This window comes from Rhodnius prolixus, unplaced genomic scaffold, assembly GCF_049639745.1.
Source record: "Rhodnius prolixus isolate KJV_2025 unplaced genomic scaffold, Rpr scaffold_5, whole genome shotgun sequence".
Taxonomy (NCBI): Eukaryota; Metazoa; Arthropoda; class Insecta; order Hemiptera; family Reduviidae; genus Rhodnius; species Rhodnius prolixus.
Genome location: NW_027411624.1, coordinates 33,794,459 through 33,816,839, shown reverse-complemented (window position 1 = coordinate 33,816,839; position 22,381 = coordinate 33,794,459). Strand labels below are relative to the sequence as shown.

The 22,381-nt window shown below is 36.0% G+C and overlaps 1 protein-coding gene and 1 long non-coding RNA gene across 2 annotated transcripts in view; both read left to right on the top strand.

Moving 5' to 3' along the window:
• LOC141458138 (CCR4-NOT transcription complex subunit 6-like) overlaps window positions 1–22,381 on the top strand; it is a 506,547-nt gene that overhangs the window by 396,670 nt on the left and 87,496 nt on the right. The window lies entirely within an intron of this gene.
• The window catches only part of LOC141458027 (uncharacterized), a 122,463-nt gene that overhangs the window by 75,878 nt on the left and 24,204 nt on the right, over window positions 1–22,381 (top strand). The window lies entirely within an intron of this gene.

Sequence of the window (22,381 nt, the reverse complement as noted above, 5' to 3'; positions counted from 1 at the left end):
TTAAGCATCTTTTAGGACATGTATTTAAAAAAAAAAAAGGATGGCCTATCCTTTTTCATTGCCTTTGTCCTGGAAAGATCAGTATCAGATGAAATGTAATCCTCTCGCTGGATAACACTCGCTCCTGTCTTCGCCAGACAATTATAATATAAATTACAAACTAATATAGCATTATAATTTTTTATTAATAGACCTTCAATTTTAGCGTTTTCACACCATCTCGAGCCACTAAAACCCATTATCAATTACAATTTTAAATCCTCTGAGTTCGTAAAAGTGTTTTCTTAGACTGTATCTCTCAGTTCATGAACAGACAAGACAGAAGACACACCAACCCTGTAATGTAAAAATATTACTTTGTAAACTAGCCCTGAAGATGACCTAGTCCCTAGGTCGAAAGCTCGGCAGAATAAATGTATCAAGACTGAAATTGCAATTATTTTTTCATCCTATTCAACATGGCTTCTCTTATTCTTCCGCCTATCAAGAAATTTAACTATACTGTATTAAGTTTACGAATTAACCATTGCACATTTGTTTCTCGCATTACCGCTGTTTTATTAGTCAAAAACTTGTGCAATGTTTTGCAATTCTGCTTGTTCGTTATCAGCATAATATAAATTATTTGGGTTTTGAGACATTACGCTTCTCTCTAAAAAAGTCTTTTTGTTTCATTGAAACCAATTTTAAAGCTAAATAATATCGATTAAGAAGTTTGAAACTGAATATCTTGACGATTAATGAATCATTTTAATCATATTTATTGCTCTTTTTTTTTTTTTTACATTAATTTTAGACGTCGTATTACTTTGCTAAGGTTAGTATGTCTATATTAATTCCTTTTGTTCATGCGTTAGACTTAATTCGTGAACTGCAGTCTTGTTGGTAACTATAAATTTAAGTAAGGATACCAATCTTCGATGAAACATTGAAAAAAATATTATAATTGTCAAGAAGCATAAACCCTGAATATGTCCCAGTCCTTTAGATTGAAGGTTTGGCAAAAAATATTGGCAATAATCTTTCTGTTTTTTGGATTAATGAATTAGTCGGCCAAAAACGATGAAAAACCTCTTTAACTTTTGAATATATGGTTAGGTTGTCAGTACTGGATAATATCTTTCATTTCATCCGGTCGTAGTGCGCATGTTTATTGCATCTTAGACCTGTTTCGGACTCTAAGCCATCATTTGAGTTTGATTAATCTATTTGGTGTACAGTCTACCATAGAATTATTTAATAAAATTTATTTTTCTTACGGATTTCTATTTTAGAGTTATAAAGCTTTTCTTGACAGTGAAATAGTTGGGGAGTGTATAGATCTTGTAAATTGGGCAAGTGGTACTGTGTTTGAGGGTGTGCAGTATGTGTGAATGATTGTGCAACTGACTGGCCGATACTCCTCCTTGGTAGCAGGGAAGCAAGCAGAAGAAGAAGTAGAAGAAGAGTGAACACCCATCTGTGAGATAAATTAAGGGCAGAACAGAAACCATGGGGTTAGGCTACAATGTGGAGGAAGGTGAAAAATGGTTTGAAACCGAGGAATAGAGTTAGACAGTGCTTGGTTTAGACAGTGAAAAGCTGTACAGAAGGACCAGAGCTGCCCTTCTTCATCCACTAGCCCTACAGTGGGAATCCTTCCCATGTCTGCGGACCTTCCCATCTCCTCCTTCTTCTACTACAATCCCTCACATGGTCTTCCCCTTTTTAGCCCATTACCAAGTTCTCCATTATCCTTGTAGTAAAAATACTGCTGCTTCATTCGTGCACCTTAAAACCTTTTTTTTTTTTGCTTTTTTGTTTTTGTTGTTGTTGTTTTCAATGCTCCTGTATTGCTATTTAAGCGCTCCTTTGTTCCAGAATTACTTTGTATGTTATTGGATTTTGTTCCTGTCTCTATTTTTCAGTTGGATTTCATTTTATCCTTCAAGAGAAATTACATACCTAAACAGCTACTATAATACTTCACGAATTCGCTAGAAATTTCTGGTAAACATGCTGTTTTCAGGCTTTTTCAGCTAGTTTTTTTGTTTTTTAATTTTCCTGTATCAATGGCTAAAAATTTGGAAGCTGCGTAAGTCCAGTTTAGTTCTTCTTTTTTTTTTAAATTCTGTGACTGTCAAAAATGATATACCGTTTGAAAGCCCATTAAACAATGAAACTTTTATAAAAAGTGCCAGCACCTAGGTCTGATAATGATCACATAAGGGCCTAATGAGTTTTCTTAAAAATTTAGATTACTTTTATTTTTCCAGTATCCAGGAGGAAGATTGAGGCTGTTTGGAGAATAAATTACGCTTCAAAATGGTATCAATTTTTAGAAAATTTATCTGTCTTTCTAACCGTGTCATCAGAATCGAATTCGGACTAAAACTTTCTGAGTAATAACCATTTTTTATTGGAAAAAAGTAATGATTTTAGAATAAAAATTTAAAGTGACGTCACTCAAGAACAGTGGAGAATATGAAGTTGGCCAATACGTCTTTGAAGTCTACTTTAGATGTACTACACACAGTAGGTCTATGGACAATACTTACTGTGATGTGATAACAGAAGAAAAATATATAATTTTTAATTATAAAAATTATAACTAGTGGTGCCAGTCAGACGCTAGTACTTAGGTCAAGTGCCGCGGTCAGTGCACGGGCAGAAAGGGACCGCCCGCCAAAGACACACCGCTTTCAAAAGGGCCATTATACGGTCAGTATAAAGTGACCACCTGGCTACAAACACTCAAAAGACCGAATACCTGGCTACAGCCCTTTGATAACTTCCAACGCCTGTCACCCGGCCTATTCAAGACTAGGGTCAACACACGGCAAGAGATGTTTGAGTGTGACCCGTAATTACAAGACTTGTCAATGTGTGTTGATGGCTATATATGGTCTCTCTACAGGAAGTGGGGGATCAGTCGATGATTATTCTTCAGTATTTTACCAGCGTAACATCAAGATTCTACCAGCGAGTTACACCGCGAGCGCGTCCCTATCTAAGTATTTAAACATATATCTATTTAACGTCATTATAGTTGTGCATTCTAGTTACAATTTAAATCATTTTAAATTATTGTAGTATATCTTTACAAACGTCTAAATTATTGTTAAAATATATATATTTATTTATTTTCGTAAATTCGTTATTCATATTCCGAATATCAACTCATTAAAATCTCTAACTAATTCCCGCATCATAAACCTCCTCTTCAAGTCATCTGAACCCATTACATTACTGGTTCACCCTGTATAATGATAATTTTTTAAAAAAATCAAACAAAACTAAATTTTCAAATTAAAAAACAAAAAGTTAGCTCATGGTATGTACCACTCTATTAAAAAGATTATCCAGTACTTTGAGAAGGTCTCGAAACTACTATAGAGGAAGTTGTGGGTGGATATACCTTTCCTTGTCAGGATGGCACACAAAGGAGGTGAAAATAACCGCACACTTACATGCGCTGAGAGGGAATGAGAGACCAATTGGGTAAAAAATCGCTTTTTCTGGCTCAGAGGACCTGAAAACTGGGTATATCCTGTAAAAACTTGAAAATCAAAAAATCTGCCGAATCAATACCCTCTCTCTTTTTGGGGAGGAGGGAATTAATGAAAGGAAATGTGAATGAAAAGAATTTAAAGAAAAGATTATTCAAACTGAACACCTGCTATTCACAGCGTTTTTTAAGTTTTTTAATTCAGTGACAATTTTAACGAGGTCTATTGAAAACAAATACTTTCCTGCTTAATAATTAGATAAAATAAAAGCAGGTCTTTTTTTTGCAATTATCACGTAGTTTGTAATTTTCAATTAGAATTTAGTCTAGAAAGATGATTTTCTAAATTTGTTTTGAAAATCATAAAATGAGGAGATAACTTGAATAGCTGGGGCAAACAAATGAATGCTTTTTGTCGTCGTTTCATTATAGTAAAAGCTTTTGTAGCGAAAAATCTGTTTTACCATAGCTTTGCAAAACTAATATCAGGCCAGCTGATACAAGTCTTTGTAAAGAGACTAACTTCTATTTAAAAGCGAGGCTTTGTGTTGTGTGAGCTTTTTAGTTAAAAGTTATTTCGTTATCTTCATATATTCAATAAATCTTGGGAACTATTCAAATGGTTTCAATGGCTACAAAACTAGCTTGTTACTCTTCAGTTATTTCAAATCCTAGACTATATCGCGTAGTTTTTATTGCTTCTATTGTATTGCTATTCCCCTTAGTTACTGTTCACTTTAAATGATAAACCATTATAGTCGCATAATTTCAGTTTACTGGAACTTTGTGAATAAGATCCAACTTCTTCATTTGAAATTATATAAACATTTAGGATACCGTCGCTAAAGTTAATTGTGGGATTTGTGGGCATAATGAGACAATATTTGGGATTTACTGTAATTGTTTTCTCTTTCTTTATTGCGTCCCTTAATTGAAATTACTTTCTGTTTTTCTTCATTTTTAGAAAAAAGTAATTTCAGATTGAAGTACATGTTTAGAGCTCTATTCAGACATAACCCTCCCGGGACCATCTGAAAGATCTATTGTGGTTTTTCTTAAAGTGTTAGGGGTTTAGCAAAAGCAGTTCCTACATATCAACTACAATGTGTTGGCCATTATTGATGGTGTTAGTAATTTGTATTGTTAGGCTGGGATTACTTCTGGAGCATCAAGCGATTACCGTGTTATTTTGATTAAAAGGTTTCAACGATAACGAGTCTTTGTTGAAATGTTGGAAGTAATGATGGATATCATATTTGTTTTGGCATTGGCTTGTCACCAGCGTTGATATTGAATGGGTTTTACTGTAATCTACACTCGATTCTAAATGAATCACTTTGATAGTCTAGTCACCTGATTGATTAGTTATCTTATCCTTAAAAGGAATTGATTGAACAATTTCTTTAGAACATCTATATTTCTTGAGCATATGATTTCTTCGCATTGAAAATGAATCTACAACCTAATTATAGTGAATGTTAAAATGACTTTCCTCTTTCAGCTACCTTGATTGATCCGTCTTCATTATATGGCTGAAATCTTAACATCTATTTCTTAACATAGAGATAGTCTTTTCTTAATTCTGTTCAAGTGAGCACCACTCAGAGTGAGATTAGATTTTAATCTGTTTAAAGTTGTTTTTTGTGATATACGATGTAGGTTTTCAAACCTTGTATTTATTATTAGTCTTCTTGAAGGCACCTTACCAGACTTGAAAAAGAACGCTGCTGATAGCATTCTACCATAGAAAGTCAGTTGGAGGTAGAGAAATCGTTTGATTAACTTTTTGAAAGTTTACTTTTAATCTCTTCTTACATCACTTCAAGATTTTTTTTTAGCTATTAAAAGAGTTCTGTGCACGAGATTGGAAATAGTTATCGTTGGATGAATATTGTTGATGTTATCTGCAATATTCAGGAGAATAGTTGAAGTGTATCTAACGCCATCATCATTAGGAGAGAATCCTTGTCCACTTTGTCTTACTATTCTTGGTAAAAAGTATTGCGATCGCCTTAAATTGCGATTTCGAGCTTTCACCAGTTGTATCCATTTTAAGATCCCATGAATCCTAAAACTTATGGATTTTTTAGGATTAGTTCTGTAAGGGTGTTTGTGCGTCCTTAGAGTGGGTGCTGCTACCTTGGGCTCAACAAACTTCTGTAGGAACCCATAGACTACTTGGATGGTGATCCAAATTACTAATGGAAATTACAAAATTTAATACACAATCAGTACCTATGTAGACTTATGGACTAGAACTATGGGGTTCAACCAAATCTACTAACATACGGACTGTACTGACATTCCAATCAAAACCACTCCAACCTGATATTTAACACTCCTTTCTACGTGTCTAACCTTATTCTTCACAACAGCCTCAACATCCCCTAGTCTATGCGAAATATCGCAAGTTCCGTACTGCTCCTTCAAACCTTCATTAGTCAGTTTCCTTACAAACTTATTTCATCTTAATGTTATCTTGTACATAGTTCTACCTTTGTATACTTTCTCCTGCAATGTATACCTACCATCCCAAATCAGATATACATGGGAATATATATCTTGTTAATTCCTAAATAAATTAATATACAGGGTGTTCATTTTAAGACGGCTCAAATGCATTTCATGCTTAAACGGTTGTTCTGAGCGAAAAATGGTAGAGGAAAAATTTGTTGCCTGTCACCTCTAGTTTCAGAATATGTGACTTGATATTACGATTCCTGCCCGCATACACGTCTGACGCGCGACCAAAAGTGTGGTTCGCAGTTGACCCCCATTTTCATATACACAGTTTTAAAGAGTATACAAAGTTATAAAAGAAACCGAAAACCGCGATTCCATATCTTCAAAATTAAAGGTGCTAGGCTATTTCAAAATCGGGTATTTATTAATCATATTTCAATGTTTTAACTTGTTATCAAAGAGAAAGAAGAGCACGCGATAGGTCATTTTTATGTATTTTTTCATCCCCTTTCTACTAAAAATATTGCCAAGGCAGTAAAGCTAGTATTTTTCTTAATATCGGGAAATAAGTGCTTTTCTCAACGATTTTTCTAAGAAAAATCAAATGTTAAGAGCTTTAGATGTTCTCAAACGTACACAAAATGGCTAAAAATTAATATTACATCTGTTACAAACAAGAAGGTTTAATAATTATTTGGTAATTTTGGGAGAGTTGCGTTTAATTACCAAAAAAATTGAAAACCTCCTGCCACATATTTAAGTGATCAATATCTTTCATGTAAAGAAACAAACTTATTCCTTAATTTATCAAATGATGCACTTTACTCAACTTGTGTACTTCAAAGGTGCCTCCTCTGGCTCGCAAGCCAGGTTAGCCAGGAGGTTATCAACTGCTCTCTGTATCTGAGGAGGCACCTCATTTTTTCCTCTACCATTTATTGCTCAGATCAACCGTTTAAGCATGAAATGCATTTGAGCCGTCTTAAAATGAATACCCTGTATAATAATAAATATTTCAAGTTCATCTTCAGTGCATCCGCTTGGTTTCGAACCCAAGATCCTACTACTTCCTATTCATTCTGTAGGCCACCAACTCATTTCCATCCATTGTTAACAAATGTTGAATAAAAATATACACAACAATAATATCTCGCGTTTATTACGTACGTGGGTTGTTGAACAAGGCTGTATGCGGTTGGACCAGGTACACCTTATACTGGGAGTTATCCACTTGCCGCTCTTTGAAAAATTTGTTAACCTTGTGCGGTATTAGGCTCGAGGTCAGCCACATTGGTTTTTACTATGTTATTTTCATTGAAATAACTTAGTTTGTAATGCTATTTAAATGGTTATTTTCATTGATTGCGTTGATGATTTTGTAAATTACTTTCTGCGTTATTTTCGTTCGGATATTCGGTTTTTACAGCTATAATTTAGTGATAAAGTACCACTAATCAGTCAGATTGAAGAAGTAAGAGCAAGAAATTATGAAGCTCTCATTTTTGGCTAACTTTTGCCCATTTCATTGAAATTAACATGAAACCATAAAATAAGAATTTGAAATGAATAGGAAAGACGCATAGGTTAATCGATTTGTAAAACTTAGTTTTGTGCCGTACATCTTACGCATGTACTGTGCTATCTCAACGCACCTTGTGGCAACTTTAACAAAGTAAAGAAATATTATTTTACAATTATTTACGCAAAATTAATCTCCCTCTAATCATTAACACATTTATCATTATTATCTTATATGAATTGCAATGTGTATTTCTTATAAATATCTTACTAAATTATAATTATTAGTCAAGAGAGTTTGTGAGGAAGTTCATCTGTTGCAATGTGGGAGTGTTTAGATGCTGCAGATAGAAGAAAATGAAGGCATGAGTCACATAGTAACACAAAATGAATGTAACTTCGCAGTAGAGTAACCTTGACCGACTATGACTTAGTTTGTGGTCTAGTAGTGCCCCTTCCATGCTCTGTTTCTACTATCCTGCAACTTTTTTTTATTTTTATAATTTTCATCAATTATCTGGGTTATTATATACATGAGTCAGTTGAAACCCATGTACAAGGACTAGAATGTGTTTATCAATTAAAAGGAAATACATCTCTGAACCTTGTACTCCTTCTAAAGACGTAAAATGAAGCTGTTGTGAGCTACGAGTTCTGTTAAAAAAGTATCGCGAGCGAATTTTGTGTTTTTTCAAAAATTATTTATTTATTCATGAATATCTATTTTGTCCCCTTCAGATATTATACACTTGCGCCAACGTTTTTTCCCAATCCTCGAAGCACTTCAAAAAATCATTATTTGTGATCTTGTTCAGCTCCTCCTTCGATGCCGTCTTTATCTTCTCAATCGTAGCGTAGCGTCGTCCTTTCATGGGCCTCTTCAGTTTCGGGAACAAGAAAAAGTCACAGCGAGGCCAGATCTGGGGGAATACGGTGGCTGCGGCATCATTAATGCGTTGATTTGGCCAAAAATTCGCGTCGAAATTGAGCAATTTTGGTACGAATTTCGCGGCGGACCCGTCTCATGCCCAAATCATTGGTAAAAATCGAATGGCACGAGCCAATCGATATGTTTAGGTCCTCAGCAACTTCTCTAACGATGATACGACGATTGGCCAATACTATTTTCTTCACTTCATCTATGTTTTCGTCTGTTGTTGACGGGCTCGGGCGACCGGTACGCTCTTCGTCCTTCACATCTTCTCGGCCATCTGAGAACATTTTGTACCACCGATAAACGTTGTTTCGGTCCAAGGTAGCTTCACCATATGTCACAGTCAACATTCGGAATGCGTCCGCGCCAAAAATTTTGTTTTACTCACAAAAGATTCTTAGATCCATTTTTTGGAATAGGCAAAAATCGAAGACGAGCCAAAACACGTGCAAGCAAAGCAGCTGTCAAAAATTAACTGAACATTCAAAATGGCCGACCTTGTCGGCATAAGTGAGAGACATGAGTACCAACATAACGCCACAAAAAAATCGAATATACGTAACCAGCGGAAATTCAAAATTCGCGATACTTTTTGAACAGACCTCGTATATCTGTAGACAATATTAAAAAAAAAAAAAAGAAATTGGAACAGAAGAGTCACCAGTGTTAAAGATTAGACCTTGTTGACCTAATTTAATCTCGCGGATGATGAGGTCGTGCTCACAGGAAACAACACAGGAAAAACGCTATAAAAAGAAAACCCTAATTAATTAACAGGCTGAATGTAGGAAAACTTTTGTTTTTCTCTTGATAATTTGTTAGAAATTTCCTCCATTAGAATTCAGTCAGCAGTTTACATGATCCCTCAGCATATCTTGACGATAGTTTTTCTCTATCAATAACTTTTATATAACCTTTCAAGATTGGATTACTCGATCATTTTCCGCATTGCCTTTATTCATTAGTTCTTTAGTTTCTATAAAATGAAAGGGAAAACCAAAAAAAACGAAAACATGATTTCCTTTTCCTTTCATGTCTTTGATTTATTGAAAAATAATATTTAATAAAAACGGCAAACCAAAAAGGTTGGTGGTTGGTGGTTTCCAATCTCCATACATTTTTTTGTATCCAATAACAGCCCCTTCCTTTCAGCGATATGTCCTCCACAGTTACCAATTTTTTTAAATTGACTGTCAGCTAGTATGTAGGTTGGGAAATCCAATAACATTCCCACTTCTGAACTTGATACAAGAATAATTTCTTGTATTTTTCTTCTTTATCTATTCGCCTACAAAATTGTTTATGGAAATTAAGTTTTTAAAAAACATAAAATAAATAACAATTTTTTATTGGTCAAAAGTGTAGTTAAATGTTTTTTCCCTCTCTCTCTCTCTCTCTCTAGAGAACATTTTGCTCCAGCAAGAGAGCAAAAAATGCAGTATAAAATGAGCACGAATTGATAACCAGCTAGATTGATTGATTGATTGAAAAGTAATTGATAATTGATTTAAAATTTATTTTCTGAATATTAAAATTCTGAATTTCAATTTGTGTTCCATTTAGCATTGGATTTATTTCTTTATTTTTATAACGATTTTTCATTTTTCTATTTGATTTTTCATAATTTATACATTAACAGTAGATTTTTTAGTTTCATTTTGAATCAACGTTTATTAGTTGGGCAGTTGTTTTTCATTATCTATTAGTTACGAGGGTCGTTTGAAAAGTCCGAGCAAAGTCAGAGAGATAGCAGTACTGGCGCGTATCGAGGTTATGTTTAGTTAGTAGCATCTCTTGGAAGAACACACTCCAAGTTTCAGCCAGATCGGTCTATTTCTTTGTGTTTGGCATTCGTTTGAATCGAGGAAGTCGAGTGATTTTCAAAAAATGGACGAAAAAGAATTTCGTGTGTTGATTAAACACTACTTTATGAAAGGCAAAACGCCTCAGGAGACTAAAGAGAAGCTTGATAAACATTATGGTGACTCTGCACCTTCGATTAGAACAGTTTATAAGTGGTTTCAAAATTTTCGGAGTGGCCATATGGGCACAAGTGACGCTGAACGTCCTGGACGCCCTGTTGAAGTTACTACTCCAGAAATCATTGATAAAATCCATGATATGGTGATGGATGACAGAAGAGTGAAGGTGCGTGAGATTGCTAGTGCTGTGGGCATCTCGAATGAACGGGTACATAATATTTTGCATCAACATTTGGACATGACAAAGCTATCCGCAAGATGGGTGCCGCGATTGCTCACGCTTGACCAAAAACGAAATCGTGTGAAGGTTGCAAGGACGGTTTGCAGCTGTTCCAGAAGAATCCGCAGGACTTTAAGCGTCGTTTCGTCACTGTGGATGAAACATGGATACATCACTACACTCCTGAGACCAAAGAACAATCTACGAGTAAACAATGGGTTACCAAGGGGGAATCTGCGCCAAAAAAGGCGAAGACCGTTCCTTCGGCCGGAAAGATTATGACGACTGTCTTTTGGGATTCGCAAGGAATAATCCTCATCGACTATCTGGAAAAGGGTAAAACTATTACAGGTGCATATTATTCATCGTTATTGGACCGTTTGAAAACCGAGCTGCAAGAAAAACGCCCACGATTGGCCCACAAAAAAGTCCTTTTCCATCACGACAACGCACCAGCTCACACCTCAGCAGTTGTGGTCGCAAAATTAATGGAAATAGGGTTCCAACTCGTTTCACATCCCCCCTATTCTCCAGACTTGGCTCCCTCGGACTACTATTTGTTCCCCAATATGAAGAATTGGCTGGCGGGAAAAAGATTTTTTTCAAACGAGGAGGTGATTGCAGAAACGAATGGCTATTTTTCAGACTTGGACAAATCCTATTATTCGGAAGGGATCAACAAACTAGAGCAGCGTTGGACGAAGTGTATAAGCCTAAAAGGAGACTATGTTGAAAAATAAAAAAGGTTTACCCCAAAAAATTAAGTAGTTTTTATTTTTGCACGGACTTTTCAAACGACCCTCGTATAGTGCATGTCATTTACCATTTTGTGCAGTTTCTAGCTTCTCTTTCTATGTAGAAATTTGCTTTTGTTGATATTTTATTAGTTAGGTTTTTAGGTACAGAATGGTATCTACAATTTTAACCATTCATTAATCGTTTCTTAGAAATAATATTGGATTCTTATTAGAAGAAATTAGCTATGCTCTTTTAACTTAATTGGTCCTGCACTTTGGGTAGAGATGCATTGCTCGTTCTTTGAACTCCTGCTGACCATGCAGGATTGTTGCAGTTGGTAGCTGTTACTTTTTAATGTATTTCTTCTTTGTATTATGCTCTATCATACTCAGTATCAAGATTAGGTTTTTGAATTACTACCATAAACCTCATTATTTCCTTCATTTATGAAAGATAAAAAACCGAAACACATTAATTGTTCAGACTGGGTTATGTATTATTCTGATACCCTAAATCTCAGGGGTCCCCCAAACTACTGCCCGCGGGCCACATGTGTCCTCTTGAGGCCACTTATCTGGCTCCCGCCACACTTCTGGAAGGGTATCTCTTTCATTGGTAGTATGTGGCGGCGTCGCTCACGTACAGTACTACTTCCAATGACGCGGGATGCACGCGTTAAGGCTTCGGTAGCAGTGTGAAATAACAGCGGAAGTAGGAAGAAAGGCAAAGCACTATAACTAAATCGGACATTGACCATCTCATTAGCCAAAAGCAGGCCCATAGTTCCCACAAAAATACTGGGCAGTTTGTTGATTTAAATTTACTTGTCCTTCGTTGGAAATATTGCATTTGTTCCCGTTTTGTTATTTTACTTTAAAACGAGATATGTGCAGTGTGCATAGAGATTAGTTCATGTTTTTTTTTTTATAGTCCTGCCCTCCAACGGTCTGAGGGGCAGTGAACTGGCCCCCCTGGGTAAAAAGTTTGGGGACCCCTGCCCTAAATCATAAAACCTCTACTATATAGAAGCTCCTGCCTTCCTGATACCTGCATAAAAACCCTGCACTGCCAGTCAACTCTAACAATCAATCTTCATGCACTAGTCACCTTTAATCCCTATCAGTTTCGTTTCAGTATCTTCTCAAATCCTGTCAAAGACAGGTTTATGATGTAGCTGAATTTATCTGAGGTAGCACGTGTGCTTTATTTATCCCTCATCGGTTTCGGAGTTTCATCCTTCATTACAGATTGATTAATGAATTGAGTAATTAATAGAGAATTCGGCTTCATGTTTCCGTCTCAGACTACACCCTATAACCTTTTTCTCGTCCAGTCAGTAAGACTATGCTAAAACGGCAGTAGTCCGAATTTCTTGTATCTCTTGAACACAATTGGTTTTTGAACAATAAATCGACTTGTTTCCTGTTGGCAATGGTGCTTATTTCGATTAAATTGAGTATATCCTTGTGGAACCTGGCAATAACTTGCCTAATACCAGCAATACCAGCCTAATAGAGTACAGGAAACTACACTCCAGGGTGCCGTAACGGATCTTTTAGACTCTAAATGGCATTGGTTTCTATTAACTGCTACTCCTTCTTCCAATCTGCAGTTTCACCACCAACCAGTTAATCGTAGGAGATTTAAATTTGCAAATGCCGTGCAAGATTTTTTTCCCACATTTGATTATTCATATTTCATAATATTGCTGTTACATTGTGCGAATGCAATATGGCGTGCTGGGAAACAAGAATGCTGATGGAATTACTGAGTGTTAGTATTTTGGGTGCGCCCCCCTATTATATAGCAAGCTATCCTGTGATTACGAATCTTTAAAAATATTTCTTTTATTTTAAGAAACCGCAATAACAGGTTTGGCCAAGTCCTTTTTTTAATATATTGTTGTCCCAATGTACGCGATTTTCTATTATATTAATTAAGTCTATCCTTTGGTATATTGTAATCATATTACTGTTATTAATATTTTTATAGTTATTTTGCAATGACAGCTAAATATATATATTGTAGTATGACGTTTTATATGGCATGTTTCACTATTCGTATGTTTTGCAACTACAATAATATTTGTATGCAATAGACGTTTGTTTATTTTAACTATTATTTTCATATTATATAACTTGCTATAATGCAGGTCATGAATTTCATCTTTCAATGATGCTCAGTAGGTTGGGCTGTTTGTCTATTGTTTTTAAAAATGTTTAAGTATTCGATAATTTAGTAAATTTTTCTTGAAAGACAATTTATTTTGAAGTGAAGTAGATTATTTTCTGCCAAATTTTGGATTTAGATAATTGAACTGCATATTATGTAAATTAAAAAATTTTATTGGAAAAATGGATGCATTACAGCTAGTTTACTTGGTTAATTTCAGTTATAGTTTAAGAGAGTTTGTCCGCCATTATCCCAAATAAGCACTCATTGGGATCCCAATCGAAAAATTAGTTCAGTGAAAGGCTAACGGTAGATTGCATAACACCTCCAAAATTGAACTTGAATGCACTGAAATTGCAAGGTTACACTGCAGCTATATTTGTATTGTGTTTAGTATGAAGAAATAAGGTTTACTAAGTTTGTTTAACTTTCCCTTACTTAGTATTCAATCATGACAATTTTTTTATTTCGAATTTACACCAAGAAAGATACGTTTTAAGGTCCTCTAATTCAGAAAATAAAAAACTGCTTTTTAAGAAAATGGTGGGTGAAAAAATATATTAATTTTAAAAGTTACATCAGCGTTAGCTGCACTATTAGTAACAGTGACAATAATATTGACAGTACCCACTAACAGAGGGGAGAACACTGCCTAAGGGTACGTTCACAACGGAGCTGTGAGCATAGATGATAGCGGAGATGATAGCAGTGATGCATCAGCGCTTATAGAATAACCTAGTACATTCTTATGTGAGCGTGCACAACAAAGCTGCGACTAGTGACTCATACTCGCTGCTATAAACGAGCATAGATGATAGAATTGAATTTTTCATTTTTCTGCTAGCTGAACTCCAGTATCGGAGCTTCAAAATGGACGTCGAAAAATTATTTAGTGCTGTCTTTACTCATTATTTTTGGTTATTATTTTATTATTTACTTTTAAACAATATTTTGTTTTTTAAATCGTGCTTACATTTATTTCATGTGTATTTATTTGATTTTTCATTTTTCTGCTAGCTGAACTCCAGTATCGGAGCTTCAAAATGGACGTAGAAAAATTATTTAGTGCTGTCTTTACTCATTATTTTTGGTTATTATTTTATTATTTACTTTTAAACAATATTTTGTTTTTTAAATCGTGCTTACATTTATTTTCATGTGTATTTATTTGTTGTTTTTTCAATAAAATCATTACTTACCTAAGAGTAATCACTAGTTTTTCTTCTATGGTTATAGGATTTCCATGACAATTTTTCCAAAGTTTTCTTAATTTTGACGTTATTTTTTCTAAAATATAGTCGAATGTGGGTGGACCCATCCTCACATATTCAAAAAAAACGATCCGGATAATTTCTAAGTTCCTTATATAAATGGTGAAATTCACCCAAAGTACTTCGTTTTTTATTTATGGGATGTACATGATATTTTCTAAAGCGTTTTTTCTTTAAAATATACCTTTTTGTTGCTGCTGAACATAAAAACTCTTCTTCACTTCTCGGACATGTTGCATGTATCACAGCTCTGTTGTGCACACTAATCAGCGATTATATTTTATTCTATCAGTTATCATCTCTGCTAGCATCTAAACTCACAGCTCCGTTGTAAACGTACCCTAAGTCGCAACTCTAGCAGTAGCAAATCGAAAGGGCACTGGCGATTTAATCGCCTAGGAGGGTGATCTGGAAGGTGATTAGATGATAAATGGTGGACAAGAGGATTGGAATGAAACTGTAAGAGCGAGTTCGAACAACCACAACTTATAAACGGAATTTCTAAAGTTTGTGTAGATGGTTAGATTTGAAAGGTAAAATGGAGCTTTAATGATAGTGCGAAGAATTTTAAACTAAAGAGATTGAATTCTTTAAACATTGGAGTTTTTCGTTGAACAAAATATTATTAAAAAATAAAAATAAATTAAAACTGCCTATGTCTCATTGTCTAATAAACGTATTTTATTGCAATTCACGCGACGGTTTATCTTCAACTGAACTAAATAGCTTCAATTTTCACAAAATACGAAATTTGTGAAGTAACGGTTATTAAATACGATGCTTCATATTTACTAGAACATCGCACTTGCAGTTTTTAGCGAGAGTCAAAGTGCTTTACATGATTACATATCGCTATATGTTTACTTCATATACGTATGACGCCAATTGGCGTTCCCGGTCGATAACGTTAGTTTTGGTTAGGACGCCAATTGGCGTGCCCGGTCGTTAAAGTGTTAATTAATAATTGCAGGAACTCCTTATTTAGATTGGCCCTTACTAGGAGACCCAACTATAAGGTAGCGTAATATCCCTAAACCGTAATTAACACTTTAAAATATGATTTTTTCTTTTTAACTTTGAGATTTACTACAAAACGGTTCCATCCTTTTGTTTTAACTACTTATAATCTCTTGATGTTCGACAACTTTACGCTAAAACAAATTTATCAGAAAAATTCGATTCTCTCTGAAGGACTATTTGTATATTTTAAATCCGGAATTGAAAAACTTGTATGACAGAAACTGCAGAATGTTGATAAAGGTGGTACAAGGATTGCTTACCCAAAGAATCGTAATCAGAGAAAAATGTGTGGGTGGTTCACACCAGATTATTTACGATTACGTAATTGCAAATAATGCCTTATTTGTAATAGTTGTTCTCACATAATCAAACAGGAAACTGAAATCATCTGACTCGTATTATTTATCTGTATACACTAAGTGTAACTACCTATAAACTGGCTTCCTCTATATATATATATTCAAAAAGTATGTTTATAGGAGTGGTTTCCGTGCCAGAATCGTTCTATGCAATTAATTTTTTATTGAGCTGATGGCATAATTTCTCCTCAATGACGAGGAGGCCATCCTATTTCTCTGCAGATCTATTCAGGACTTGAGGTCCCGGACATGCTGTCTTTATTCTTCACATAAACTTCTTTTTCTAAAAAATCTATTGAATATTTTAATAATAATTTTCCTTTTTCCCGATATTAACACTCCTGTTTAATGAATATTCTTCTTAGCTGAATTTATATTTTAAATATTTCGCTGTACTTTAATCCGCAAAACTTACTCAGATTGTCCTTAATTAGGTAGTTGCAGTTCTTGATCATACCTTGATGAGGTATTACTTTTGCGAAATCTGGATTTGGAGGTAGTTTTACGCTAACTTTTCGAACAATATTTAGAGTTTAGATCTTTGATTAGTATCTAATTACACGTAGATATTTTGGCTAAAGTTGTTGCCCATAACATTAAATATTATACTATCAACTCAGTCTTTGTTTGTAGTTCAGTATTAATATTATGTGCACCAATTTTAGCCAAAATATCTGCATGTAATAAAAACTGCTCCGATTTTAGATCTACGATAATCTTCCGAAATCATATCTCCCGCTACATCATTATGGTAACAAAACCACTACATTTAGCAATGAGCTTCATGTGTATGCCACTAAAGATTAAGGCTGCATCTGTTGTTAACCTGCAGCATCTTCTAGCGATGTTTTGATACCTAGTAAGATGAAGAAAGATACCGACAGCTGGCTGAGAGAGGCCACTGCCCCCGCGATCTGCATCAAGAAGTGGCATTGCAGCGTTCCGCTTGATAATCGACCACGATTACGGTTGCATGCAATCTTATTTGCATAGAATTGACGCGGTCAGGGACGAGCTTTAAATATCTAGTGTATCTAATACATCCAGTACTACATTTAACCAAATAATATTAAGAATAAAATACAGATGTATGTGTATATAGAATTAAATCTTGCGTAGAATTTGGAGCTTCCTTGCTTTAGTAAATAAGCTTACGTAATGCCTTATGATTTCAGCTTTCATTCTTCGGCCATTCTCATGTTTATAATTGTTAAGTTTACTTATCTAAAAACTTGAGAACGGCGTGGTGCACTGGCTTAAAGTTCGTTTTAATTTTGAAAATGCATAGTGTATTTGACGGACTTTTTTTAACAAAAGAGAATCATTTATATTTTCATATGAAATTGTAGCTATGTATATTTACTTACCAGCTGTTAGAATCATGATAATTATTGCTCCAAGACCTCGAGGTGTCAACAACCTCAGAATTGACCCTTAAATTAAACTATGCAAAAGAGTTTGATGAATGTTCACTCCAGGATTAATGTAAATTATTTAAAGAGTCAATCTGTAAGGCCGACGTTTGAAACTACGAGGGTCGTTTGAAAAGTCCGTGCAAAAATAAAAACTACTGAATTTTTTGGGGTAAACCTTTTTTATTTTTCAACATAGTCTCCTTTTAGGCTTATACACTTCGTCCAACGCTGCTCTAGTTTGTTGATCCCTTCCGAATAATAGGATTTGTCCAAGTCTGAAAAATAGCCATTCGTTTCTGCAATCACCTCCTCGTTTGAATAAAATCTTTTTCCCGCCAGCCATTTCTTCATATTGGGGAACAAATAGTAGTCCGAGGGAGCCAAGTCTGGAGAATAGGGGGGACGTGAAACGAGTTGGAACCCTATTTCCATTAATTTTGCGACCACAACTGCTGAGGTGTGAGCTGGTGCGTTGTCGTGATGGAAAAGGACTTTTTTGTGGGCCAATCGTGGGCGTTTTTCTTGCAACTCGGTTTTCAAACGGTCCAATAACGATGAATAATATGCACCTGTAATAGTTTTACCCTTTTATGGGATAGTCGATGAGGATTATTCCTTGCGAATCCTAAAAGATAGTCGCCATAATCTTTCCGGCCGAAGGAACGGTCTTCGCCTTTTTTGGCGCAGATTCCCCCTTGGTAACCCATTGTTTAGATTGTTCTTTGGTCTCAGTAGTGTAGAGATGTATCCATGTTTCATCCACAGTGACGAAACGACGCTTAAAGTCCTGCGGATTCTTCTGGAACAGCTTCAAACCGTCCTTGCAACACTTCACACGGCAATCGCGGCACCCATCTTGCGGATAGCTTTGTCATGTCCAAATGTTGATGCAAAATATTATGTACCCGTTCATTCGAGATGCCCACAGCACTAGCAATCTCACGCACCTTCACTCTTCTGTCATCCATCACCATATCATGGATTTTATCAATGATTTCTGGAGTAGTAACCTCAACAGGGCGTCCAGAACGTTCAGCGTCACTTGTGCCCATATGGCCACTCCGAAAATTTTGAAACCACTTATAAACTGTTCTAATCGAAGGTGCAGAGTCACCATAATGTTTATCAAGCTTCTCTTTAGTCTCCTGAGGCGTTTTGCCTTTCATAAAGTAGTGTTTAATCAACACACGAAATTCTTTTTCATCCATTTTTTTTAAAATCACTCAACTTCCTCGATTCAAACGAATGCCCAACACAAAGAAATAGACCGATCTGGCTGAAACTTGGTGTGTGTTCTTCCAAGAGATGCTACTAACTAAACATAACCTCGATACGCGCCAGTGGTGCTATCTCTCTGACTTTGCACGGACTTTTCAAACAACCCTCATATATTAATAAAATAAAACGAAATAATGATAACAATATCCCTCGGTGAACGTCCGGCTGATAAATCCGGATTATGACATATTGAATACAAATACTGTTATTCCTTTCCGTAGTCATGGTATTTACAGCGTGGATTCAGGAGAAATGGCTGGTGACTTCCTGAATGTCGGAATTTTATGTTCAGCCACGTCAGCTCCATTTATTTAGAATAATCGCCAACTGAATATAAATGAGAGCCTAATGTTGAATTTTTGTTCCCACTCTTGTTTTTATACTTTTTATTCTCTCGTTCTCTTTCTTTGTAGTATTGGCTGGTTGGATTGTTTTTGTTTATTGTGAATTTAGATGTAGCTGGGAATTGTTGAAAATGTTGGCTATCATCGATTATTTCATCTTATATATTATCTTCGATTACATATTATCATCGATATTATTATCCTTCTTCTTAATGTCGCTACTTCTCAAGAAGAGTTTTGGCCTAAATCAAAACGGGCGCTCCAGGCGCCTCTTTCCTGCTAATTGTCGTACCCAAACATTGCTAGTGTGTTTCCTGCCAGATAGTCCTGACCTTCCTACCCTTGGGTAAAATGCCCTTCATAATTTTTCTTGATATTTCTTAGAATAGACACCACACGTTCTCGTTACTTGTCCAGGCTGATCGCATTCTTCCGATTTTCCTTTTTCAGAGAAATACTGGGCTTCTTGAACAAACTTCTCGACCATTTCTAATTCTTTTCCAGTTCTGCCTATCGCGTTAAAGTCCATAGATTCTAAGAAGAACCTTCCATTCAAATATCATCAGGTTCGGAGCCGTGAGTCAGCATGATCGTTTTGTACAGCAGTGTCTTTGTTTTACGAAAGCGATGAGTTTTACTAACACTTGACGAAATAACACTTATTTCGCGAACATAATCCTTTTCCTAATTTCTAGGCTTCACCCTTATTTTCACTAGTAATTAGAGATCAATCCTTCACAAAATAGGCGCCTTTGGCCAAATAGACAATTCACTTATCTCTTAATTCTGCTCCTCATTGAACATGTCAGTCTATAATCTACAACTTTAGTGCCTAAAAATCCAGCTTGAATCTCGTCAGTTCTGCATCCGTAAATCATGGCCACATCTTAGTTCTTGCTCTTTACTTATTTCTTAAATCAGTTGGCAGAAGCATTGTATAGTCTAAGTGAAAATTCTACATCGAACTGAAGTGCCAACCTCTCTGTTGATGGATGAGAAATAACAGTCCTATAGCACATAACTTAGAATTCTTAGTGCAATAAAGATGGTTCCTTGTTCTCCAATTTAATGGAAACGAAGCACTAAACATCCCATACGAAGCACCGTTCACAGCTGGTAGAAGGGCAATTACTAGAAGAAGTGGTGGGATAATTCATTGAAGCATAATAATTGCCCCTTGCTCGAGACCAAAAGCAGCGCTTTGAGTTAAGCACATCAATCCAGAAAGCTGCAACTTTGCCAGTCCCATCTTCCAGATGTAGTAACATTCATAAATCAACGCCATGTCTGGATTCTTGCTCATTTTCATAGCTTCCTCCCTCAAATTATGATACATTTTAATTGCATAAGCAGTCACTAGCTCTGTAGTTGTTATCATTAAGCATAGTGTTCGTTTAATCAAGTTATTTAGTAATTTATGTGAGCATGATTGAATCTGTAATACTCTCCATTACTCTAAAGTTACGCCTTTACAGTTACGCATATCCAGCCTTCACCTCTTTCTCAGAAAATAAAATTGAGACTAAAATTATTGGAGAGGCAGTCTGAAAAGTCTTTGACTATGAAATAAAACTAAAGGAAAGGGAAGGGTGGGGACGCCACCAACACTCAGAATACCTTCACTTATGCAATAACCAATATATTTGGTATATTTACAATTTTAAACTCATATACAAAACGGACCATGATCCAAATGAATAAAACTGAATTAATTAGACTTACAGGTTTTCTGACAATTAGACGACAGGTCTTCTGACTTAATTAGACTGACAAGTTTTCTGGCTTAAGTAGACTGACAGGTTTTCTGACTTAATTAGACTGACAAGTTCTCTGACTTAATTAGGCTGACATGTTTTCTGGCTTAATTAAACCGACAGGTTAATTAGACTGACAAGTTTTCTGACTTAATTAGACCGACAGGTTAATTAGACTGACAAGTTTTCTGACTTAATTAGACCGACAAGTTCTCTGACTTAATTAGGCTGACATGTTTTCTGGCTTAATTAAACCGACAGGTTTTCTGACTTAATTAGACTTATTATAACACTCACAAATTGATTTATCATAAGACAACAAAAGTAAATCGTTCAACCGGGCGGCTAATGGGTTGTCCAGTTCTTGGCGAAAACAGTGCCAGCCAGACCGACGCTAAAATCCTGGCAATGGCGGACACACAGACATAATCCGTTGGCACCCCTACTCTCTTGAGATGCCCAAGGGCAACTGAACTTCTGCCTTGCACTGGTCACCATCCCCACCACGTCCAAACAACCAATGCTGCCAACGGACAATTGTCGCTCAAAGAAAATTCTGGTCAAGGGGGACCGCAACTCCTTGTGAGGATCCAACATCCTCCCCCGCAGTGGACTCGCCAGAGTTCCACTCACTGATTTCGGGGCAGGAAGAGCTTGCTGACTGGCCCCCTGGTCGCTCCTGACATAGTTCAGACTTCTGCCACTCTTGCCACTTAATTGCGATTAATAGACTTCCTTGGCATCAGGTAGAGATGCAATCTTGACATTGATGAAAGGCCAGCAGAGTCCGATGCCAGTGGTGCTGGAACGCTCTTCCAGTTGACTCGTAGGAGGGTTAAACGGTGCTGACTTGATACTGAAACCTTTCAAATTTAGACTGATTGACTAATTCCCTGGGGAAACTACTGACTGGCTGACTGACTGACTAAGAGGACTGATTCACTATTTGACTGAAAAAGTAGGCGTAGGGATTTGACTGACTTATTGACTGAAAATCCAGGGATAAGGAAGTTACTGGCTGACTGATTAGAGAAATGGCCATGGATAAACTTGACTAACTGACTTAGAGCATGGCCATTGGACACTTGACTAATTGACTAAAAGAAAGGCCACAAGAGACTTGACTGTTTGACTGAGGAAATGGCCATGACGAAAATTTGACTATCTGACTGAGGGAATGGCCATTAAAATTTTGACGCACTGACAGAGGGAATGGCCATAAGAAAACTTGTCTAATTGACTAAGGAATGACCATAGGATAATTGACTTAACTGACAACCTGAAGGAATGGCCATGATGAAATTTGACTATTTGACTAAGGGAATGGCCAGGATAAACTTAAACGACAAACTGAGAGCTAGGCTACGAGAAAATTTTGACTAACTAACTAAGGGAATGGCCATAAGAAACTCGACGGAGTGTCTAA